General features: G+C 45.9%; 1 protein-coding gene and 1 long non-coding RNA gene across 11 annotated transcripts in view; one reads left to right on the forward strand and one right to left on the reverse strand.

The window, feature by feature from the left end:
• LOC109857226 (tyrosine-protein phosphatase Lar) overlaps positions 1-26,578 on the reverse strand; it is a 265,294-nt gene that overhangs the window by 231,529 nt on the left and 7,187 nt on the right. The gene's annotated exons all lie outside the window — the stretch shown is intronic.
• Positions 1-26,578, forward strand: part of LOC109857229 — a 45,728-nt gene that overhangs the window by 14,262 nt on the left and 4,888 nt on the right. The gene's annotated exons all lie outside the window — the stretch shown is intronic.

The following is a 26,578-nucleotide window of genomic DNA, read 5'->3' on the forward strand; positions in this document are numbered from 1 at the left end:
AAGTATCGTGCCGAGCTTAAGAGCCAGCGTTGGCTCGATCTAATCATTAAGCATATTCGCCCAGTACTGGCTACTACTGTCGTACCAATATCGAGCCTCGTTTGCCGATATTGACCCAATACTGAGCCGTTCGTCAATTCCTACAAGGGTGTTGATCGCAGGAATGATTTTCGGTAAAATTAAAGTTTGAACATTGGCTTATCCGTGGTGCCAGTATCGGGCCAGTCGTTTCGCCGGTACATGAACGACTCTTGGCGAAACTGTAAGTTAGAGATTGAACCATCCGTGGCACCAGTATCGGGCCTGTTGTTTTACCAGTACAAGAACGATGCTTGGCAAGACAACAGTTTCAATATTGGCCCTGTCTTCTTGCCAATACTGGCCCAATATGAATGCCGAACACTGGTGAACAAACGGGCCAATATTGGGCTGTTATAAAATACAAAAATGGGACAATACTGGACCAATTGTCAATATCGAGTATCGGCTATAAAGGTTGGACCATTGTTGGCCTAGTAGTATTACTGGAAGTCTGTCGGCAATTCCTACATGGGTAATTTAAGACTCGCGGTTAATTAAATGTCACGGTACTTGTGCCAACACACGGAGAAATGGAACAAAGCACGACCGTCTTACAAATCATACATATAAGAGGTGTCAGAAATAACGCGTGAAAATCAAACTTGAAAGAAAGAGAGAAAGGAGTGGAAAAACAACACGTGACTAAAGTCGCGTGACTGTATTTTAGTCACGTCTTTAAAAACATGATTACAATTTTTAATTTATTACAAGATCTATCCGGGGGCTGACGTCGCGAAGATTTCGAAGGCAGACACACAGGCGTTGCCACGCGTAGAGTCATAAACATAAAGCATAAAGTGCGCGGTAGCCGCGAAAAAAAGAGTATCGAGAAAGATTATGCTGTCGAAGTTTTTAATATCAAAACGTGATTTAAGATACTCGCGGTTAATTAAATGGGATCAAACGAACTTCTCGTAAAAGAAAAAAAAAGCCACCCAGTTCGCGAAAAATGTGCGTACCTTCGCCAAAACGAATTTTCGAAGCGCGAACTTAATTCCGCAAAAAAATGTGTATTACCCGGATCTCGCTCCCGGAGTATAAATATCTTCTCAATTTTTACGGTTGCTTTTTTATGAGAGCACGCAGACGCGAACACTCTCCTGGACATGATGTAATAGCGATAACCGGGAGAGGCGAAGGAAAGAGAAGACACGAGGTATAAAGAAAGATAAATCACGAACTCCGCGGCGATCAATCTCAGGATATCTGCTATAGGAAGTATCTAAGCCGTAACTTAAAGTCTATCTCTCTCTCTCTCTCTCTCTTCTCTCTTTTGAAAAAAGAGGAGATATGATGCACGAAAGCTTGTCGGTCCACGGAGCTAGTATGATCCTTTTTTGATGACTGGTCGTCGCGACGCTTTTAATACGTTAAAACGAAAGGTAAACAGTTTTGATTTCGCAAATGTTTTTTTTTTACAAGAGCGCGCGCGAGTTTATACGCAATTTAACGAATAGAAATTTTTTAAAGACGTGTTTTATTGTCGCGTGCGAATGTGAGTGATATCGCGTTGCGCGAATTTCACTTTGATGCGCTTTCAACGCGCAAAGGTGACTTCCAAATTCGATATTAGCGATGACACAGAGAAGGAAAGAGAGAGAGAGAGAGAGCTTTCAATAAGAAAGACGTAGAGATGTGGAATGAGATACTGAGCGGTCTAGAACTTACAAAAGAGCCGTTTCGGTCTCTCCCTCGCTCGGGTCTACGAGAAAAGCAGGGTCCTCTCTCCCTCTCCTCTTCCCAGTTTTCCCAAGGATATCAAGATGGATCAAGGCACGGTTCAAAGTTGTGCTGTCGTGGCATTAATTCGGCAGTTCGTGGAACTACTCCGTGAGTGCTATCTAAACATGCTAATCCCTACGTGGCCACTGGAAGCGCACCCGAGTAAGAGGAGCGTCCATCCTCGTTCTCTGTGGCTCGCCCTTAGTATCCGTTTCGGGAACCGCAAAGCCCGCCAGGGCCGTCGAAACTTCCCCGCAGGACATATAAATGGCCGCTTTGGGGACAGCAGCACTCGACGTGAAAGGAAGGAAGGTACCCGACCGGCCGTTTCGCAAGGAACTCCTCTCCGCACAAACGTCGAAGGTGACCCCGGACCGAATTTACTGAGAGAGGATCGAAGATAATGTGGCTCCGACGCTCGTAGAGAGATCATCGGTGATCTCCCGGCATCGTTTTTCTTTCCCTCTTTTTTCTTACTTCGCGAATCTCTCGCACACACACGCGCACGGCACGCGACGAAACCGGTATCACCCACAGCCTCACGAGGTAACGCCTCTCATGAACTGCGTGATGAAGATACCCTTCACCTTCCCCCTCCCCCATCTCTTATCACTGAGAAACGTAAGATATCTGTAACCGGTGGTTGTGTGTGCGACAATGTGACACACTTCTTTTTACGTAATTATTTTCGCGATATATTTGTTTCTTTTTTATTTTTTATTTCCGATTTTTTTATTTTTAGTTAGTTTATTAAAAAGGTTTTGCATCAGCAGATAACGCTGTTGAATCGCGCTTTTCGAATCGATCTTCTTTCTCAACATTTTGCGTTTAAAATGTTTTCGTTGTAACATTGAGCTTTCTTTTGCAATTTGCGCGCTCGATAAAGTTATTACCATTATACGTACGAGATTGGACAGATACGTGCTATATCGAGACACATACGCACACGATGAATTTCACATATTAAATTGCCGTGATATATGCATGTCGCACAAACGTGTATATGTACGAGATACATCCTATTTTTAGTTTTTCGTACATTTTGTTCAATAATGTCATCTATTGAAACAGCCTGGTAACGCATTTGCTGTTTCGTCACCGGGGCGTTTTGCACGAGCAAAAAATGAGTTTCACGTGTACACCGAATACAATCGACATCACCCGTGGAAACGATGTATCACACCCGTGTTTGCAGGTGTATATGTTGCACAGACCTCGCGTGACCGACAGTCACGTTTCTATGTTCGCGATTTTGAAAACAAAATACGGACCGGTGTATCCGAGAAACAGTCTCTCTCTCTCTCTCTCTCTCTCTTTATCGCCCCGCATTGTCATATGCCAAAAATAATATTTTTTGATAAATATTCGCGGGGAAATATCACCGTTTCTATAGAACCGTATATTATACATGTAAATAAATATGTGCATACAAAAGAATTATTATGTTAGGCATTACTTCGACACACACACACACACACATACACACACACGGCATAGAAACGAAATTATATTATTAACGAGACTACAGAACGTTGTGAAAAGCTTCCACTTTACTCTTCATGCGAATACGCGCGACGGTAACGTTGTGTACTAATACAATCGTATGAAAAAGACGACAAAGACGCAGCAACAGGAAGCAAAAGTCCACTTGGCTCGCGCGCGCGCACACACATTGACCGTACAATATGCCGTGTGTGTGTGTGTGTGTGTGTGTGCACCGCACAAGTCGAGAATCCGCCCGGCCGGCCGTATAATTTTGTTTGTTTATGGTCAGCGCGCTGCTCGATTTTTCACCCCTAATGGACGCGCTCCAACTGACAAACGACCGCCGGCCGATCCTTTTTTCCGGACTGTCGTCCGGAGTAAGAGCCGCCGTCGGCTTATGCCGCTTATTTAATGTCGGTTCTCGTAAATTCAGAGAGACGTAGACCGCGATGTGCGTATAAAATATAGAATGTGACTTTGCGCGAAGCAAACTTCGCGGGTTTCGACAAAAACAAAAAAAAATTCGATTTTCCTTCGCGGTACGTTCGTGTACTCGTCGACTGTTTTCTTTCTTTTTTTTCTCTCTAACGTTCGCGATGCATGACACAGTCCGCGGACACATCGTTTTGCGTGTGTCCGCGGACACACATGTGTGTGTGTGTGTATAAAAATATTCTCTTTTATAAATACAAGATTCCGCGAAAGGGATAAAGTTTTGAAAAATGTGACAAAAAAGTGCGATAACTAATTGCGAGCACAGAACGTAATAAAAAAAATCTCTCTCGGCGAAATTTTAATTTCAACGTTATCACGATTTATAGGATGTAATGGTATATAATAATACGTGACAATTGTACAAATATAAATCTTCATCATCAACTAACGAAAAAAAGATAATTATTTTTGGTCGGTGAAAAATTCCGGGTAAAAATAATTCCCGCTAAAGTGTGTCACGTGTATCACGGGTTGGTTAAAATTCTAAAAGAAGACACGGCGCGAAGCGTATTTATAGAGTAATTAAAACAGCGTGGGCACGAACTTGGCTCTCGGGGAATGTCGTATCGAGGATAATAAAAAAAAAAAAAAAAAGAAAAAAGAAAGAAAGAGAACGTAGAAGAGAAAGAGCAAGAGAAAGAGAGAACACAGGGTGGCGCATGGAGCGCGAGACGAGGCGAGACAGGATGAAGAACCCGCGGAAGTTTAATTTCGAGGCAGTATCGGCCGGCAGTGCCGTATACCACCGGGGCGGTGTTTAAGCTTCGTCGTTGCATCCAACACTAAATCATAAGATATTAGAGAGTGTTCCGTACCCCCTGCACGCTCCCGATCCTCCCCGGTCTTTTTCCCCCTTCTCCTTCAGCGAATCCTTTTGCACCTCCGTGGCCCGGGCGAGAGTAGAACCAATTTTTCTCTCGGCTGTCGCGCCAAGTTATGAAGAAATGAAGCTACCCTGTACCTTGTCTGCCACCTGCTTCTTTCGTTCCCCCTTTTCCTACGCTTCATCTTTTGCTTCACGGTTACGTCGAGAGTCCTCCGTTTTTGTCACGTTCGTGCGACCGACCGGGTGTTTACCCTTTCCCTCGACTCGCGTCCATTCCCATCTCGTAACGCCCGTGCTCCCCGTCAACATCCATCTCAGCGGAATCCAATAAAATCAGACGAAGAAGCTGATGGCCCGGACGTTTACCGGCGGCCTTTCTCGCGCGCGCGCGCGGAAAGTCGCGGCGAACGTCAACGCGGAAAAGTCAGAATTACTTTATTCCGCGCGAGAAGGAAACGTCATCGCGGGCGAGACGACGATAGTCGGTTCGGGATAGTTCGCACCGAGTCGATTTGAATTGTTCGACCTTTATTCCACTTCAAGGCGGGACGGGGTGGTTTTCCACTTAACGGGATAGAGGGAAGTCGTCGCTGAGAGAGAAAGAGAGAGAGGAAGAACTGCTCGGAGGAAACGTATAAGGAGGAGCAGATGAATGTAGCGATTACACGTACAGGAGGTACTTAAATGGGACGGAGATAAAAATAATGGAGCTCTTTCGATCACGGTGAGTGCGAAGGACTTGGATGCGCGATAAGCGAGCGAGAGGAATAAGAGATCCGCGCGCGTCTTCTTCTCTCTGTGTTCTCTCGCGATTTCTATTATTGACACACACCAACAGTCGTGTGTCTTCGGCGAAGATATGATAACACGCGCGATAATGACCCGCAGATAAGAACGCGAAGATATACATCACGGCGCGAGATTTATATACATATATATAAATCTCATTTCCTCCCTCCGCGTGACACCTCAAGCGCGCGAATATAACGCGCGCTCAATTGCCGAATGACGTCGTTCGAGAAGAGACGCGCGAGAAAAGAAGATAACGACGCGCATTGTTTGTATGTATATGTTTTAAGTACCGAAGAACGAACGACGCGCTGAGATCCAAAGAGAGAGAAGCGCGTATATAAAGCGCGACATATAACGCGCGCGACGAGAAGGCGTCGAGCGTTTCGTCATCTCTCGCGCAGTCTCTCGCTTATTGTACCGACGACGCTATTAAATTAAACGCGGAAGAAACTACTTAATGCGCGTTCCATATGCAGATTCACGTCTCTGTCCCGGCTTCCGCGTGGTCTCATACCACTCTCCCCCTCCGAGGTAATATAGTCTCTTTGTATCCGTTTTATGACGCCCGTCGCCGTAAAGTCTTGGCAGTTACGAAACCTTAGCGTTGGAAAGTTATACCGGAGGCTGCCGTTTCTCCTCCCTCTCTGTTCATCCCGCCCCGTCGGGCGGGAGATAGATATACACACTCTTTCTCTCTCTCTCTCTCCCCGTCGGTTTCGTTTTAATCGATCATTCACTCGAAAGAGATATACTTTAATTCGAAATACAGCGGTGTGTTTCTTGTTTGCCGAAGGGATACGAGCGAGGTTGCAACGTCGACGAAAGACGACATCGTCAGGTTAAGCCTCGGGGAGTAAGACGCGCGGGGAGAGAAGAGCTGACCGTAATCGGGTAGGTTTTGTTTGCACGGTGAAAAGTACACATCGACACGGTGATCCGATAAAATCCTAATTAAATCGATTAGGAGCGCACCGCGACGGCAATGTACAAAGGGGGATGCTGTTTCGCCCGAGAATCGTCGAGCGGAGATAATGCTGTTGGAAACTTGCGTAACACTGCGAGCAGGACGACAGAAGACACGGAGATGAATCGCGATCGATAATATCGCGCAGAATTTTCGATGCGCGGGGAGTCGAAAGAGTTTTTGTTATTTGCCGATTACGTTTCGGATTACATGGAAGGAAGATGATTCGTACGCGCTTATGTTTTCTCCTTCGCGAGTCTTGCTCGTCCGTGTGAGCGTCCGTTATCCCAACGGCATCCTGATACGATATACGGGAACAAATAACGCCCGCCACTTCGTTCGATTATTGCAATATAAATTATACGGCCTCTATCTTGCGACCCATCTCCACCGTGTAATTCGTTCTTGCTTCGCGCATTAAATATCAGTCATCGTAAATATTTTACGTGTTATCGCCGTGAGATCTCACCGTGTCGATGAATAAATGATGTAACGTGAATCAAATGTTTACAACTCGACAACTAAATCAAAAAACGCGTACGCCACAATTGAATAACTTGCTATTTTTTTAGCCTGTTATATTTTTTGAATCGAGCACAATGTTAGGAAAAAATGGTGGAAAATTTCTTATAAATTTCTTATAATTGTGTAAAATATGAATATTGAACACTTATATATGTTTGGGAAATAATCGTCGGATATAGCAATATATTTGATGGATTTGATCGTATCTTCAGTAATGCTAATCGAATCAGATATAATCGACGAGAAAGGTTCCAATTCCGACGAAAAAACGTCTGCCTTCTCTTCATCGTCCGTGACAAAAAATTTGGGGAACGCGCTGTAATAGCAAAGAAGAGAGAGAGAGCGAAAAGGGAGGAAAAACAAGAGAGTGACGGGAAAAATAGGAGGGAGTGTTTATCGTGCGATTGCCGGAGGCGGCTATTTTGGCGTTCAACTGTCACCGCGCGCGCGCGCGCGCGCGCGTACCGGAAATAAAAGGAAAACGTACTTCCGCCAGTTTCCGCCGTTGCGGAAAAGGCGAAATGTCGCGAAGCCATTATCCCTGCCACCCCGGTGGATTCCATTCACCGCGCCTTCAGCACGCTCTTTACGCCCGTAAACGAATAAACCGGATACGTCGCATCGAATTGCGTTTTACGAGCGATCTTCGTCGCCGACTTTGCACTCAAAGACGAAATGACGATACTTGCCGTACGCGTAATATTTTTCAATTAAACGTAATGTTTTGTGTCACGCGAGGCGTATATCTTGAAAACGTCCGGTTATGTTTTTTGTTTTTTTATTATCCTCTTCGCGTAATTTACGGGCAAAAACGTGAAGAAGAACGAGAAGAGGACGCATAGGTATCTCTAAACTTTTACGCACCGACGAGACACTCACCGTATGCGCGCACTTACCGATAGCTACGTACGATACGGCGCTTTAAAGTTGCGGACTTATGATCGCGCTGGGTCAAATACTACACGCGAGATGGCTATTTTATTTTCTCGCGCGACGTTTAATAGCTGGATAACCACCGATATGGCGCGTCGTCATTTAAAAGCACAAGCGAATTCTTCTCGCGAGAACGCGCTGTTCAAGCGAGCGTTACACAATCACTGAGAGAGACAGCAACAACAATGTTACCGCGGAATTCAAATCTCTTTCTCGCGGTGGCAGGAAATTGAATTAATACACGGCTATCGGTCTGTGCATGCTTCGTCGCTTACTTAGCATACGAGACGTAACCGGCTTTAAATATGGCGCAACTTAATTATACACCAGCGTAATAAACTGCATGCGCCGCGCTCGCAGCTACAACGAGAGAGAGAGAGAGAGAGTCGCTCGTAAAAATGAGCAGCGAGATACAGAACAAATCTTCCTCGCTCGCATGTCGAGCATTAATAGCATCGCAAATTAGACGCGGTGTAAATATTTCACTGCGAGAACGTCGGGAGAGGGACGGTTTTTTTTTTGTATCCAAAATAAATTTTATAAAATTTAATGTTAACAAATGCGTTATATATGTTTGAAAAATATATAAACGTTGTGAATATTTCACGTCGCAGTCGAAAGCAATTTTTTTTTTTTTAAACGAGCGACGCCCGTTTGTACTATTTAAATAATGAAGCTCCGACCGCACAATGCGAGCGTAACAATGAAAACAAACTAATGTATAATTAAATGTTCATTAAATAACGCAAATAATTCAAATATCCGGTCGATAGAAATTTCAAACCAATAAAACGTGTAATATCCCACCCCCAGTTAAGAGACCAACTTATCCAAATTTGCTCTGCGGCGCAAAAAGATACCAACGACGTTGGTACAAAAAGACTCACGACATCCGTTGGCCATTTTATTCACTCAACATGGAACGGACTTTCTCTCTCTCTGAATATGAAAGATAAAAACTCCGGCAAAGATCTTTCCGCGTAAAATTACTGACTCAGCAACGTCGAGATTTTCTACTCGCGAAGGAAATACATCTGGACTGGCAGACTGCTTAAATTTTTTAAATACAGCTTCTCGCCTCGTTGCCCCGATCTTTTCTTGCCTCTGGCATTCCCAAGGGTCGCTTCCAGTTGGAGATTCCCGCCCGTTGGTGAAAAGTTCATCGTTTCGCTGAATGTGTAAAAAAAAAAAAAAACAAAAATAAATAAATAAAAGCCACCGGGCTAATTTGATAGTTTAATAATGCGTTTAGACGTGAACACGACCGCATTTCTCAACTCGTCATCCCCTGATTCCCAAACAATCTAAATCAATTTGTCGAAATCAAATTATTTATATGTGACAGATGAATCAAGTAACAATTCATCTTCCATTTTATCATTAGAATCTGTTATACACAAATATAGAAAAGAATCACTTCATTTATTAAAATTTTCCTTAATAATTACAGAATTAATTAATTCATATTTTCTCGAAATTAATTAACATCTCTCTCTTCCTTTCCAGAAAATATATAAGCACACGTTGAAATTAAAAATTATGAAGTCCAAAAGTATGTTTAGACTCATTTAATCCTCGCGATTGTCAGGAAAATAAGAGATGTGATTAAAAACTCCGAGATAACGTGATAATTTCAACCCCAACACAACATGTGTGTGTGTGTGTGTGTGTTTGTGCGCGCGCGCGGATATATTTCGAGACTGGAGTTTAATATTCGATCTTATCGACCCGGGCGCGGAGTACTTCGGGTCGTCTCGGCGACCCGTAGTGACCTCCTTCGCAAAATCGTCTCTGACTTTCTTTCAATCTTTAACCCCGCTCTCCTTTTTATCCCATTTTGGAAGTTTTCTCCTCGTTCTGCTTACGCAATAACGAACATAAATAAATATACAGGGCGCGTATGCATTACGTACACGCGGTTGTATCGGTCGAGCGAGATTGTATCAAGCGGAGAGGGAAAAAGTGGTCTCCGAGGGGTCGCAAGTGTGACAAGAACGTGTGTAGAGAAACCGACGTTTCTTCCCGTTGCCCGGCGTCTTCACGATGGAATAGACGATGGGAAGCGTAGAAAATGCGAGATTGAGAGAGGGTGAAAGGGGTACACCGGCGAGGCTACGGCGAGAGGAAGCGAGAGACAACCGCTCGCGAAGGTGCTCGGGTGACGAAGATCGTCGGATAAAAGCATCATGACTTAGTGATGAACTCACCTTTTGCCAATCCTCGCGCGCCCGCAGCTCGGTTTCCGTGAGTAGAGAAAGAGAGAACGAGAGACGAAGAAAGAGAGAGAGAAAGAGAGAGGAGAATATCTTACTTTCTCTCTGTTCCATCTGCAGGAAATCTAATTCGTACTGCCGCGTTGTAACTCTTCAAAGAAGAGCTCGTCAGCGGAATAAAGACATTTTCAGCAAGTGGACGCGATCGTCGCGGCGATACTCTCGGAGACGACGTTAACTTCGCGTCTCTAATCTCAGAAACTGTGAGAGCCAACTCCGATAAGATACAAAACTGGCTGAAGAAGAATGCGAGTGATAAATGCTCGTCGAAATGGGAAGAATACGTTGAGATACTCAGGCGTAGAAAAAAAAAAAAAAAAAAGAAATAAGGGGTAAAAGGCAGACGTGTTGAAGGCAGCCGAGGCTTCTCGAGCTGCTCGGGGAGAGAGAGATACAGCGACGTGAGACTTTTTTTGAAAACAAGTTGAAATTGACTTGGCCTACGTTCGCGGAATATTTGGCTTCATTTCGCTATTAACGTGTCAGATGAGAAAACGTGAAGGCACGAACGCCGCGAGCAAGAAAATATATCGCCCGTAATCGCAGGCACTTATCGACGACAGCCGCGCGACTAATGAAACATTTAATTAACCGTTCGGCGTGGGGGATGAAAAGGGATTTGTCGAAATTTACAATATATATAACTTTCGCGGTGCAAAACAAAGGCCACAGGCTCAAGGCTGCATACGTGACGTTTAATAACGAACCCACACGGTGATTCTCGTCACGGACTTCGAACCCCGTCGTATGGAATAAACGTGTGAAGACACGCGCGAGTGCGTCGCACGCTCTCGTCACGTGTGTGTGCGCGCGCGCGCGCGCGCGTGTGTGTGTGTACGCGTCAACGTACACGCCCGAAACACGTAACTCCGTTTATGAAGGAGAGATAGAGGAGGCTAATAAAGGTCGCAGCGGGGTGCCTAATAAACTGTTGCGGCTTACAACGTATTCCAACATCTCCCCCTTCTCGCGTTGTCGTCCGCCACGACAACCGAAACATTCGTGTCGGAATTTCCAGAGCTTTTCGAGCATGCTTGTGCATTTCATCGCTTTCTGATATCTGTTGATATCATCAAGCGCGACAGTATCTATTTGTGTGTATCGCGACCTAATAAACAATCAATCTCATTACTCGAGATAAAATGTGTCAAAGCTGCGCGTTTGTTCGAAACTCGAGAATATGCGGATGAAATAACATATTACTGACGCGCGTGCACATGTGATTATTATTATTATTATTCCGGCGCGATAATAAATCCGAGCGCATTACCACATGTGAATCGAAATAAAAATAAAAAAAAATAACAAACAACTTGCAACAATATGTAATAATTCCAGTTACGCGAGTTTCCATTTCGCGTGCAAGTGGTACACGGTACAAGGATTGCGGGAGAGACATCAATAGCAATAAGGCCGAAAGTTCGCGCAACACGCTCCGAAATAGAGCGAGAGAGTTCAATTAATTGATTGTGCGCACCGTGTCCCCCCGGCTGTTGGTCAGTCATCTGGAAAATAGGTCAGACGGCAAATTGGCAAGAGAAAGAGAAATCGCGCTAGTGTATCGAAGATAAACCGTCGCGAGTAAGTATGATCGAGCTACAATAAAATCAGCGCGGAGATCCGAGAGAGAGAGAGAGAGAGTAAGACCGCGCGGGAAGAATTTTATGAGAAGTAATAGATTGCGAATCGTGCAACAGAAATAACTCGATATCGACCACAGATATATATATATATATATATATACGTGTGTGTATATATAAAAGAGTCTAGTCAATCTCAAATTGCGGAATCGATTTGATGAAATTACGGCGAAATGACAAGAAAACGGCATCCTTCGGGCGACAGCGATCAGAAAGAAGAAACTGAGACGCGAAGAATAGAGAGAACGGGAGCGCTAGAGAATGGGGAGGACACAAACCTTCGGCACGGAGAGAAATACAAAACCCCGGAACGACTTCGTTTTCGAAAGAACCCTACGATGCACGCCCGAGAAATGGGAGAGATCCTATTGTCCGAGAAAACTCTGCACGGAAAACTCTGTCCGCGCACTCGCGCGGAAAAGCGAACGTCCACGCCACGTTGATTCCGTCAGGTTATCGATCGTCGACGATTCGTCCATAAATTACCCGGATTCAGAGAAGAAACGTCGAAGCGTCGGGTGAGACTGGAGCGGAGCGCAAAAACAAAAAAAAAAAAATTGTGTCGTTTGTAAGGAAAAAAAACGATAAAAAAAATTCGCTGTCGTGTCTCGGAAACATGTTACAGTTGCGTGCAATTGCGTGCCTGATTACACCGTCGCGGTTATAGTCTCGTCGTTAGCAGCGAGCTACATAGTTGAATATATGCTTGAGTATATGTTGATGTATACATACGTTCTCCTCGTCGTCGTCGTCGTCGTTGTCGTTGTCGTTCATTGGTATATTGCTGTATTCTGCTACTAGCTATACGCGCAAGGTGTTTATATCTAACTGACGGCGGCACGTGTTTACATTTAATCATGTTTTACGACGAACGCGGGAATCCATTGAGTTCCAGGATAAACGGTAGGAACGTGCCGACGTTAGGGAAGCCTACCTCTACGTTCGAGACTTCGCGCTCGAACTAAATGTCTCTTCTCCCTCTGAGCCATGAAAATTCCCTTCCTCTCTATCTCTCTCTCTTACTCTCTGTATTCGAGGAAACCCGATCGCTCTTCTCCCATAGAAGCACGTCGTTGAAATTTTCCAAAGCCGAGGCCCGATAATGAGACACGTCATACATAAATAACGCGGTGACGCCGCGCCATGAGAGACTAACCGGATGCGCGCACACAGGCGACGGAAGATCGTACGGGTACGGGGACGAAATCTCTCTCGCGAGCAAGTGTTCCGAGATCGTTCGTCGGTCGTCGGTTCTTCGGCGTTACAACACGAGTGCCACAACCCACCGCCATCACCCGGTTATCTGACGGTGCATCGTGCGGGTTTAGCGAATGTCTCCAAGACGTGACAGCACGTATAGACAAGGCAGAGAGAAAGAGAGAGAGAGAGACTCCCCGAGCGAAGCATCAAATTCAATGGCAGGATGCTTCGCATTTCGCCTGTTAGGAACGGTTAACGAGACTTAGCTCTCAGTGGTGATAACTACCTCGTGTTTACCAACCGTACGTAACAATGCAACGTTCAAGTGCCCGTGAACACACTAGGAGGACGAAGGCGACGAGGTCGCGCGCGGACTCAGCTCTCATACATATACACAAGTATCAACCGTATCTGCGAGAATTCATTAGCGAAGAAACGTCTTTGGTCCATACGATTTGACCGAGATGAGAAAAAAAAGACACGACTCGCTCTTTGACGCAAATCACGTGTAACATTCCATAACAGCAATTGCAGAACACGGTCACTTATATTCCGTGTATTAAATTATTTACCACTTACGAGTCTTAAAATTGTTTACAAAAAACGAACGTGAAAAAAAAAAAAACGAGTTTGCATAGTGACATTCGCGGTAGGAAGAGAGGGTTGAGATTTACGCGGCATTTACATTCCCAAAGAGAGTTCACTCACGGAATGCAAATAATGATCGCCATCGATTTCGCGGTTTTGCATATTCAGGAATACGTAAGCGCGCGTGTTACGCACGCACGCACGCACGCACGGCCTCGTAAAATCTTGGAACAATTATTTTCCACGCTACGCACCACCGCCGGGTGTTTATGATATTCGTCACGCGAGGTTTACGTCGCCGACGAATCCCTGGAAGTTTAACCGGGCATGCGAGTAGCGCGCGTTTCCCTTAAACTAGAGCTCGTGTTACAGACCCATGTAAACTGCACCGTCTGCAGGACAAATATCCACGTAGCTTTGACTAGGTATCTCCAACTATCCACCACGATGTGTATCCTACGTTTCATCGTGGATCCTAATTTTATTCGCAGTTCAGTAAATTCAGAAACTTCTCTCTCTCTCTCTCTACTCTCTCTAATTTCTCTCTCTACTCTCTCTAATTTCTCCCTCTCTCTCTTTCTCTCTCTCTCTCTTTACACGTTGCGCTAAGACCTGGCGGTGTTACATGGCGTTTCTTTACCGGCTACAATGGAATAATTAAACCGAGAGGAAAGGGGCAGGAAGAGTATAACCAAAAACACACGAGTTCCTCCGGATATACTCGTTATTATTCCCGGGCACGAACAAAACGGCTTGCTCGTTCTTCCGTACATCGGAGCTAACTTCGCGGAGAATTTAATCCGCGGTATACCTACATACGTGCACGCTGATTTGGTTGATCCCGGGTCGTCACTCATGTTAAATCCCACCCAGACTTTGCAAGGCAGCGAAAGCGGAAAATGTAGAACGCGAGGGGAGGAGAACGAGGGCGATACGCGCGGATGTGGCCGGGAAGGAAAAGAGCCGCGCGAGAAGAAAGAGAGATAGCGGCTACGTCTCGGCCGTTTAATAAACCCGCCTTGTGAAAATATAAATTTTAATTAAGCTCCTGTGCGAAAAAGAGTGAGAGAAAGAAAGAAGGGGGAGGGAGGAAAGGTCGGGGAAGACGAACATCTCTCCCGCACGCGCATCGCCGCCGGGAGATGCTCGTTCAACACTCGAGACATCGGAGCACATGCGGCGAAATACATCCCTGTTTAAGAAAAAATCTTCTTGAATGAGAAAAAAAATCATAAACTATTTTTATAGATCGGAATAAGAATTACTTCGTGCAGTTGTTTTCCGTTGCGTTGCCAATTTGACGATGTCGAGAAAGATTTTCTTCGCAGACACGCGCGCACGAGCAACGTGGCCATATCTGCGAAGAAGAGAGGAAAGAGAAGGAGGAGAAGGAAAAACGAGCGAGAGAGTGGCGAGTTGCAAGACGGAAGAAGGAGTATGTAAGAAAGAGTAAAAAAGAGAGGGAGATAGCGGTAGTAACCCCCGGAGGGTTGGGTATACCTCTCTGAAATAGATATTCTTTCTCCGCTCACATCCTCGCCGGAACGGTCGAGCGCGGGGATCAGGTTAAATCTATTGTATAAAAACCTAAACTCCTCCGTGAGTTTCAGCGCGCGCGGGCCTCCCCGAAGAAGCGCCTCTCTTTCTTCTGGCCCACCTCTTTCTCCTGGCGCTCCGCGCGCTTTACCTTTTATCGACCCTGTCAGCGCGAATATTAGTTTCATTTGCAAGACTCACGACCTTTACCGCTCGACTCGCGCGCTCCATTTTTCTTCCACCCTCTCCCCCCTCTCTGTGTTCCCCTTTCCTCCCCGTCGCTCTTGCCTTTCGTTCTATACATAAGTAATGACGAACTCAGATCTCGGGGAAGTTCCTGGGTTACGCGTAAAACGGCAACTGGGTCAAATCTCTTATCCTGGCAAGTTCTAACTAACTACGGAAATGGCGCTAATGGCGACCGTACCCTTTTCCGACATATCGCGGAAAACGTCCTTCTCCGTGAATTTTCCACGGTATCAGCGCGCCGGTATCACTACCAGCACCACTACCTCCCATCACACCGACGGATAAATGAAACGCGAGCACAAAGAATAGCAGGAGTGGCTGCCGGTCGTTTGGTCGAGAGAGAGCTGCTGTTTAAACGCTTACCGTTAGATAATCGTTTAACCCCGCCAAATCCTATTGCGCTTAAATGCAGTTCGCGTTCACGAACTTGTACTACTCTCGCTTCTGTCGGTATTAAACGGCGGGAGGGAAAGAGAAAGAGCGAGAGAGAGAGAGAGAGAGAGAGAGAGAAACAGAGAGAAGAGAGAGCAGATCAAACTCGCGCGCGCGGCGCGCTCGTTCAGGTCGGGAAGGTACGAGAGAGTTTATTGAAGTATCGCTAATCCCACGGGGATGATCCGCTAGGGTAGCTGGCAGCTGGGCTCTGGCACATCCTAAAGCGCAAACTGATGGCACACCGTGTGACGCCATGATTTACTCGCTCGAGTCTCGAACCCACAATCTGTAAGGCTTAGCAAGTCCGCGTGCGCCGCCGTTATAACTATCGCCGTCGGGCTCCGTCGAGTCCGCGATATTAAAACCCATCCGTTTCCCCCGGGCTTCGCTTCCGTCGCTTCCTCCTATTACGTTTTTTTTTTCCCCTGTTTTTTTTCTTCCGCCCTCTCCCCATCGGATCACGTTGAATTCTAGATGGGACAGGTACGAGCCAAACTCTATACCGCCTCTTTTCCGTCTCGTCCAAATTCCATGAATTTCTCTCTCTTTCTCTCTCTCTCTCTCACTCTCAATCGAGCGCTGACAAGTATTCGCGCTACCTACTGTTTCCAGATCGGTTCTCTCTTCGGATATTTTTTTTTTTTTTTTTGCTCTTCTTTTTTTCGGAACGTGTGCTCGAACGGCGACACCGGCAATCAATGAAATTCGTTCGGCAAAAATTGACTGCGCGACATCGAGCGGATTGTCACAAAACAGACGCAAACATCATTTTCTCGCGATTTGAGAAATTTATGCGCGAAGGAATATAGCGACGGAAGAAGAACAGACGGTATTTTTTGGAACGAGATCCCTTCGCGAGTTAAGGGGTAGCTCTCCCGCTGCGCTCGTTGAAGCCACACTTCTCTCTCTCTCCTTCTCTCTCCCGCCCCTCTCACTCTCTACGTGTTGCCCCCGCAATTTCTAACGCCGCTCACGTATTTTGGTGATGACGTCACGCGTGAAGAGAGCAAAATATAAAGCCGCACGAGGACCCTACGAGGAACCCGAGGCAGGTGTATTCGCGGGTGAAACGCGGTCAGAGGTAGAGTATGGAAATGTACAGTTACAGGATGCCACGCGAGTCTACTTACAATGCCGTAAAACAGTCCCCCCGTGTATTGTTATCCTATATAAACTGCGACGACGGGGAGTAAGGAGGAAGGAAAAGGAATATAAGTATTTACTCGCGCATCGCCGACGCTGCACTAAGCGACGGTAACACTTCACGTGCGGCGGCCATACAACGCGCACGTGTTTCCCGCAAACAATCCCCCCGATCAGCATCTGAATAGAGAGTGCGCCAATTACCACCCGCCAATGTAAATTCGATGCGGGGAGAAAAGGGGGGAGGGTAAAAATTGATCGCGCGTGATCTCGCGCGACGCGAAAGTTGGAAAATCGCGTTCGCGAAAAAAAAAAAAATTCTCGCGTCGCAGGAAAATTCGAGACGACCGTTAAAAAGCGCGGAGAGTTCGCTCGGATGGTTTTTGCCCGGGAGAGTGGAAATCTCGCGGAAAACCACGACGCGCGAATGAAATAGGATTTTGTAAAAGACAGGTTAAAAGTGAAGTGGGGAATGCGCTTTGACGGAGACAAAGGTAGGTGGTTGCAAAAGTGCGGAAATGGGGGATTAGAGATAGGTGGGTAGGAAAGGACAAATACAATGGAAGCGCGTTCTCTCCCATCCAATCCCACCCCTTCGTTCTCTCGCCCCGACCTCTTAACTCCCTTGATGGAAAACGCGGTTCGGGATGAAGTTCCATCACGAATACTCACATCATAATCGATGATCGATGAAGTCGAAGGAGACAGGAGTTCAACGACGGGAGGCGACGGATACTTTTTAATATCTGAGCCAGCCGCGTGTAACTTTGGAAGGGAAAATTATCGGAGGATCGCTTTGCGGCATACTTCACTTGTGCGGGGGTTACTTCTTTTAAAAATATATATCGCGCGACATCGATCTATACAGAGAGAGAGAGAGAGAGAGAGAGAAAGAGAGAGAAAGAAAGAGAATCTCGAGTTTCTCTCACGCTTATTTTTATGATAATTTCTTAAAGCAAAGTGTAGCAAAAAGATTTGATTTTTATTATGGGTGTAGCAACAGCAGCCTTCAAAAGATACAAACTCGGAAAATACTCGAGAATTTATATAATTCACAAGATATAGTCGACAAAAAAAGAGGATAAAATACTTTCGCGACTTCAAACGAATCTCTTATCTCAAAAGACTTTTGACTTGAAAATGAATTATAGAGACGATGTTTAAAAGTCGCGGATAAATGCGGCGTCCAATCAAATTTTCGCCAAAGAAGATATCGGTCTTCAAATTGGTCAAAGAGCAGACGAGAGGCAAGTGTCAGAGATACCTGTTCCGGTTACACCTGCGTAACGCGAAGTGAAATCAAAGGACAAGGCGCCGCCTTAGAAGACTACGTGTTCGGTTCGCGTGAAGTTTTCGTTATTTTAATGCAATCGCCGCCTGGAACCGTAATCAATCCGAGACGAAATAGAAGGCCACGATCTAAGGAATAAGAACGCGTACGGTTGAGTTAATGCAGTTAGAAAGTTTCGGTATAGAGAGAAGAGAAGAGAAGAGTTCCGTCCCCGCTGTATTTTGCACATCGGGTCGGGAAGCGCTCCGTAACGACGACGGCACATATCGGCCGCGGCGTAATAACAACGACGACAAATCCGTGAAGTGCTAAGCCGCAGGGGAGAAAAAGTTTTCTCTCGACGCGCTTTACAAAGTACGACGAAACTTTGCTCTACCCCGTTAACGCGCGCGCGCGCGCGCGCGGCGCCGCGTGGAGGCGCGCACCGCCATTGTAGCCACGAGACAGTTATCAGATCTATAACGTTTATTGGTTCGTTAAACATCTCGGGGAATTGTTTAGAAAGCAATAAAACTTACTGATCCAATAATCGCGCGAACTACCGCGGGCTAGACGGGACCGCGGGACGGCTAATAGTATTGTATGGATGTTAAGTCAACGATAGTAACTTTCCAGGATGAATATTAGATGGTTGGTTACTTGTAAATCTCCGAGGGCGAGGTCGATGACGCGCGCCACTTCGCCCGAGTACGCGGGCGAATAATAAATTGGCTTCGGGCGAAGTGCACTTTTGTGTAAAACTTGGCGAGAAGAAGCATTTGTTTCAATTTTAAATTTCAAATCGCGCGCATGTGCCAATAAAATTTCTTAGCGCTGGTCTAACTCGCGTTTAAGGTCATTTCGCGAACGATATCGTGTAGGGTATTTTTTTTTCTTTTTTTTTTTTTTTGAGCCGAGGTGAAAAATAAAATCAAAAGTCTTCTCTCTCTCTCTCGTCAGCGGCGACGCGTTATTTCGAGGGTCTTCGAGACCGAAATCTAAATTGTCGCAAATGGCCGATTAAACAAACGAAAGAGAGAGGAAAGGGGAGAGAAACTTCCGATCCCGTAAAAGCACATTCGGTTGCACCCGCGCGTGCGTGCGAGCTCGTTTCGCGATGTCAAAACCGATATTACGTGTCCGTTGGTTTCATGCGACGTTACCGGGCGCATTGTGTGATTAACAGCTCTAAAATGCGACGGTAACCCGTTATTAGTAAGCCATAAAATATCCCCGCGGGGGATCGGCGCGCGTGGTAGTCAATCCCCCTTTCGCAGTCGTCGGGGTCTGGTTGGATACAACGTTCGCCAGAGCGTTATCATGGCCGAATCTAGGCAGCCCAACGACACGTGGTTAAATTATTAGGGTCCCATATAATTGGCCGTCGGCTTGCGGTCTAGTTCAACACGGGCCATCGCCGCGCAGTTTGGCTTTGCGGAGGAGGAAGAGGGGAAATACCTTCATGTTTCCAGGAAAGCTGTCGGAACTGTGTTGGTGGGTGGAGGCTCCCGTTCGGATCCGAGGATTTCGCTCCGGCGGCGGCGGCGGCGGCGGCGCGCGTTCCAGAACGGCGATAAGAGATTAAAGTTGTCAAAAGTCGCGTCTGAGTTTGTCGACGGCGGAGAACGGAGCGCCCGCTGTTGATCGATAGACGCCTGGTAGCACTTCCATCGAGATGATGACAAGAAAAAAATATGCGGATAAAATCGAAGAAGAGATAGAACCGGAGAAGAAAGTGCGACGAGATCAAAAACGTTTCGTGTAATCGTATCGTTGTCGGAGTAAATTCCGATACGGTAAATCTTCGAGCGCTACAGACGTAAAACAATTTACGTGTCCTATTTCGAAATCATATATTTAGCACGGATCCGTATTACCAGACTTGTCGAACGCGTTAAGCAATTACCGACGATTGCTCGATTAGCAATCGATATCGATGACGTCATCGTGAAATGTGTGTTCAGAGTACCTCGTGAGAAAATTAAGTAACGTAAAGTTTCCTCCATGCATATTTACACAACCCAAAACTTCTTTTCGACATATATCGGCCATTTCTTTTCTCGCTCCACGTTAATTAATTATCAAGTAAGTTCCAGCGAGTAGTAAACGATTCCCGCCGTTTTCTCTCCCGGGGTAAAGCAAAACTCTCTCCCGTTCGTAAACTTGCGAAAGTCGAAACTTGCGAAAGGCAGTTACGCGCAAATCAATTCCTATATATATATATATATATATATATATATTTTTAGATATCGAACTTCTCTGGATGTAATTACAATTAGCTTAATTAATTATTAACTGCCACGGTGTATACGACTGCGCGAGATAGCAGTTTGTTCGTTTGTTCTTTTTTTTTTTGTTTTACAAAACTTTCGCGGAATCAAGCTGACAAACTTTCAATACTTAATTAAAAATTAATACGCCATTACGACTCGCGCAAATGTTTTTACTGTTTATCGCGACCAACGCGCGTTTCTCACGCATTTTGCATACTACGTTCTCTTTCTTTCTCAGAACTTCCATCAAACCGGTCGGTTTTTCCCCACACCCCATCTCCTATGGCAAGACTTGTTTTCCCTCGTTTTTCACGTTAGCATCCCACTCCTGTCGCACGTGCCAAACGCGCGTAAAAGAGTAATCCGTTTCATTGTCGTATAAAAGCTTCCGAAATGAGGATACACGCGCGGTGGGAAAGGACAGGAACGGAAGAGAAAACCGAAAGAGAGAAAAGCGCGCGTCACGTCAGATCGGTCGCCGTTTATTAAGCGTTATTAAGCGAGCAACCGGAACGTAGCTTCGCGCGCGCGGTGGATCTTTATTTTATATACGCGCCGCGAGAATACAGCGCCCAGGATAATCCCGGGCGCGAAGCTGACTGACGTGAAATTCGAAAGAAAAGCCTTTAATCCCCCCCGACCAGCCTCCGTACCAACTGCGAGCTTCGAGGTTTTCTGCTGCGCTTTGCGATTGGCGGCCAATCAACACCCGCCTTCGACGCGGCTTCGCTCTCCTTTCCGACAGACGCTTTATCGCTGAATCGACCGCGAGAAATATCTCGAGAGAAACCGCGCGCGCGATAGAACAGCCGCCGCCGCCGCGAACCGGATCCCGGACCTCGAGGTTGCGCTTTTCGAGAGAAGAATTTGCAGCCGAGCTTCTTCTCTCACCGCTCGAAACTTCTTTCAAGACATAATTGCGGCGGTTATTAGACGTTAATAATTATAACGAGAATTAAAGAGAGAAAGAGAGATAAAGAGAGATGATTAAAAATGTAATAAAAATTTTCCTTCAACTTTAGCGGCACGCAACTTTTGTCTCGTTCCCGCAACTTCGACGAGTCGCGAAAAGTAAGAGAAAACATTCGCGGTTTGATCTAGTTTTTTAATCCAATAAAACCTGTCGTCTCAACGATCCGTATCTGCTCAACCGGAAATATCTGCGGAAATGCACGTTCGTCGAGCAATTAAAAATTACTTACGAGCTCGAACAAACGTTTATTCGCGAAATGAGCAAATGAATCTCTTTATGAGAGATCCCGACGCTTCCTGATTAAATTTTCCAACGCTTCAGGATACGGAGAGAGTTTAAGATAAAACCGATATATTATATATATATAAATTTTGACGTAGACACGTGTAGATCGCGCGTGTATATACACGCGCGCGTAAGAAGGCATCTTTGCGCGCGACCGCAACGTAATTATCACGTAATTAGATGCGCGCGCGTATTCGCTCCTGCTTGTCATCAGGCTTATCAAAACACAACCGAAACGCGCGTTCAACGCGGCTCGATCTCATCTCCTTGTGATAAATACTTTGTCATTTACGTCGTTTATATTGAGCTCATCCGTCATCGCTGTGTGTGCGAAATAAATGCGCCAGTGCTGGAACTTTACGCTCTGTAACAATTTTCTCATCCCTCACCCTCTTTCGAAATAGAATAAAAAAAAAAAAAAACAAAAAAAACAAGAACAATAAATAACGATCTAAATAACAAAGTCCTCGTACGATTAATGTGCGCAATAGCGCGTCCCCTCCCCCCGCGATACAGAGCGCCCGTTTACAGCTATGCGAGAGTTATCGACATTTAGTTGAAGCAATTTGTTGGGTTAAAACGGGTAAGAGTAAAAAAGAAAGAAAAAAAATACACGACAGTTAATCGCATCGAGGGAGGAAATATTTTCATTACTTCGTAAAATACCGAGCGAGCCGCGATAGAAATTGGCGCCTCCGCTCCACCGTCGGGACGGAGCTGTGAACACAATCGCATTCTTCGTTTCGAGAATATCTGCGGAATCGTCGGTATGCGCGCGGCGGCAGCGGCGGTTTTCACTATCTAATTCCGCGCGTTTCGACGTTTTTCTCGGGCGAAGATACGAGCGGGAAAAAGCGGCCGACGCATTCTCCCCCGCCCCTGGGGAGAGATCTCTGTCCGGCGCTCTCATTATTTAGAGAGTGTATCACGCGAGATATCGAGATCTCCTCCCTCCGGGAGCGGGAAGGGATCTAATTCGGCGCGCGGATAAAAGGTCAAAAGTGGTCGTCAGCCTCGTCTCAACCCTCGTTCCCACGCGCAAAGAAGCGTTAAACGACTTTCTATCGACGATCTCGTGCACGGAGGAATCTAATTACGGGGGAAAAAAAAAAACTAGCTCCATCTAAGATATCCTCCGCCGAAAACGAGAGACTACTCTCTCTCCGCACGAAGCTTGTTTCGGTCTCTCTTTCCGCCTTAAAGAATTCTATTCGCTTTTTCTTTCCCCTTGTACGAGGAGAATGTATCTCTCTCGAGAGAGAGATCTTAAAGGATAAATTATCTCAAAATGTGCGCGCGCTCGTTTCGTGCGAGCACGTCGATGAAAGCGGATGTCGGACGACGCTTTTATTTCGCGACGATACAGAAAAAGGAAGAGCGAGGAGGCTCTTCGTCGTGCGGGCTCTCTTTTAAAGACAGTGTGCGCGATGCCGCCCCGTTACGTTCTTTACCCTCTCCCTCCCCCCGCCCACCCCTATGAACGAAGCGAACGAGAACGTCGGATCGTAAATAGCCGCGTCTTGTAACGACAAGTATTGTACGCGCTTGTCCTCCCCGTAGGATAGAGGTGCTTCGGTTTAAAATTTAATGAAAACCGTTACATATAGTTAAGCGTCCTCGTAAGTTTCGGGAAATGGCTCTTTAAATCTTATCCGGGATTCGGAGTGTACGATTATCGGGGGAACCCGGGAAGGTTACACGAAATGGGTGGAATTGGAGAAAACGTCGTTAATCGTAGAACAAAGCTGCCATTGTCGCGCTAATCAGCAATGGCCACCTTGATCGAAAATAAATTCCCCCGAGAGAGAGAGAAAGAGAGAGATAGAGAGAGAGAGCCGGACTCCGCGCCGCATTCGGCCGCCCCGAGCACGAACGCCACTTTTCTTTATTGCACTTTCATACGTGTGCCGGATACCGTTTCACAGGGCGTGCCTCGAAATTCAGACGAAACCCCCCCTCACAACTAACACCAACGCGTGTGCCGATATATAAATAAACACTAACACGCGCCCGCTATATATGTATACATATATGTATATATACTATGTGACGCCTCTCGGTGACATCCAAAGATTTGACATCCAATTAATTCTCGATATCGTGACAAAAGATTTATCGTCAAATTCAATTCGTGTTCACACATGTATTGCAATCAATATCGTTCTCGATAATAAAACAAAATTTCTCCTGAACCGACGACGAGGCATTTGTAGCGTATTATCGCGGCGGCTTAACACTCGAGAGAGAGAGAGATTTGTAAGCGCGACAAACACGAAAAAGCAATTTTTTTTTTTTTTTTATCGCGATACGATCATTTTCTCGTATATATTGTCCTAATTGGCGAGACCAATCGGAAATACCGTTACTTCGCCGAGAGAAAAACGTTACGAGAACTGGACTTACTCGCACAATCGAATCAATTGATCGCGAGAATTTCCGTGGAAATGGTATCAGCCCTACTTTTACGTGTCCGAGAGAGAGAGAGAGAGAAAGAGAGAATCCCTCTCTCTACGTTCAATTGCGCCCGGGCAATTTTACGCAGTTTGAATTAAGGCCGCGCCAAACTAAATTCCATGTCGACGCAAGTAACCGGGTTTCGGGGAATTTCCCGTGAGGGAAAGCGGCCACGGACGACTCGTATAATTTCGAGTCGTGGCGCGCTGATTTGTCGAGGCTATCGCGAAGAGAAACTATCGAACTCTTGTTGGCCGCTCGCGATTGTAGTCCTTATCGTCAGCGGTCTCTCTCGCGTGTCGTTGATTGCGCGGTTCTTGGCCGTTTCCGTCGTAAGCACTGGAGCGATATTTAATATGCGAGTAAGACCCTCTCGGACTGACTAACCCTTCGCGCGCGCTCCTTGACACAAGTGCAATGCTAATTTCCCGCGTCGTTCGCACGTTCCGGTCGTTGACAGACGTTTACTCCGTCCATCTGTCGGGTTTCGTTCGAATGTTCGTTCGTTCGTACAAACGTACTTGCGCGAAAGAATCTCTTTGATAAAGTTGAATTGTTTAAATGAAGATTTTGTTTCGGTGCGATTGAATTTTTCTCAATACACCTTTCGGTGCAATTAGACGTTACGCGAGTACAGTTTTTTTTTTTTTTTTTTTTTTTTTATTGTTCCCCATTAGAAGCGAAATCTCTTCATTTGCGGCGCGAGTTTTACACACCCGGGAAATAAGAGAAACTCGCGATGTGAAATGCCTCGACACGTTACACGCAACACACGCGTGTGCGATCTTTTGTTAAAACGACACACGCGCGCAACGAATGAGGGAGGGGTTGAATATTACACCGTGACGTAAAATCGTCATTTATCTGTCTGTCTCGTTCAACCGTTTTCTTTTTGTTCCTTTAACCGGCAACGTTTTAAAGCGACGGCAGAGATGACTATCTGGGTAATATGCGACTGAGAAATATGGACCAGGAGAATCAGCGGACGAAGAAGGATGATAAATCGATAATCGGGGGGGCCGCCTCTAACGCGCGTGGCGCTTCCCCCTACACGCAAGAAGAAAGGTAACGTACGCGGCGTTTCCACGTTTTTTGTCGTCGCTAACCGACGTTTCACGCAGATTAAACTCGAGGATAATTCGACTCGGTAAATTTTAAACGCCGCCGTGTAAATGTACACTTAATATTTTTGCGCAAGGAAAATATCACATTGCGCGATAACACATTTCGCAGATCTTCGTATCGCGCAAGTTGTTTTTTTTTTTTTTATATTTGCGCGTTACACGCAAAAAAATGTGTGGCAAAGCAAACACGCTTCTTCTCCTCCTCTCGCACATTCTCAAGTCTCTTTAACGCGCTCCGTAATGTCACGTAACCATTTCCGACATCGCATTAAAAAAAACTGACATTAATGTTTTACGAAAAAACGAACCGCAAAACGAAAACTCGATAGAATTCCGCGAGTGTCACGATAGCTCGACGACTCTCGTGCATAATTTATTACGCATCGGCGTGAAACGAGCGAGGCTCGACATAAATTAGATTGTACTCTCGCACGAGGGAAATACGATAGAATAACGCGCGTCTCTCGCTCGCGCACGTGATCTCCGCGCCGAGAGAAGCTCCCGCGTATAAAAAAAAAAGAAAAAAACAAAAAAAAAATACATACATATCGCGGTCATTACGCGGTGGCGCGCCTATCGAATTTGCGGGACGCCGTAATGTTTCACATTACAACATTTGCAATTTCTGCCCGATCGACTTTGTCTCGCGAATCCGCTCAAACATCAGCGACTGATCTCTCGTCCAACCGTGACGAGAAACACACAGCGGAAACTTTCCTTTTTTTTTGTTATCTCATCGCGAGATCAAGAATAATAATTTGTTGTACGTAAGCAAAGCGCACGGTTACACGTGTGCGCATTCGATCGGCTCGAATGAAAATTGTTGACCTACTCTGTGCGCGAAAAACTTTTCCCACCTGCCAGGCAGACCAGCAAAAATATCGACGTTAAAAGCAAACCTCCGGGCTTCAGTTTTGCCGTTCAAGTAGACTCGCGCGCACTACAAATTTCAATTAGTACGTTTGAACGTAGTTCTTTTCTGTTTAAGGAACGAAGCACCGAATGTGTGCGGTCAGATGCAGTTTCCGCACCGAATGCTGCGCAAAGTGCGCGCAAATAGAAAATACTATTGGCTGTTCGATAAATAAAAATGTCACCAACTCGCCCGTGTTGGAGTTGTCAAGATTCTTCCCGCTTTTCCGACTCTGTTTGCCCTTCCGATTTCTGGAAAACGTCAGTTAACTGATGCGCACACTTGATGCAAAAATTAAGAATATTTTATCGGAAAAATTCGAATAGCGTTTTCGATCACGGTTCTATCAAATCTTATTACCGCGACCCTTTTACGAATATGGATATCGAGAATTTGATT

The sequence above is a fragment of the Pseudomyrmex gracilis genome, unplaced genomic scaffold, assembly GCF_002006095.1.
Source record: "Pseudomyrmex gracilis isolate BER0280 unplaced genomic scaffold, ASM200609v1 scaffold_151, whole genome shotgun sequence".
In the NCBI taxonomy this organism is placed as follows: Eukaryota; Metazoa; Arthropoda; class Insecta; order Hymenoptera; family Formicidae; genus Pseudomyrmex; species Pseudomyrmex gracilis.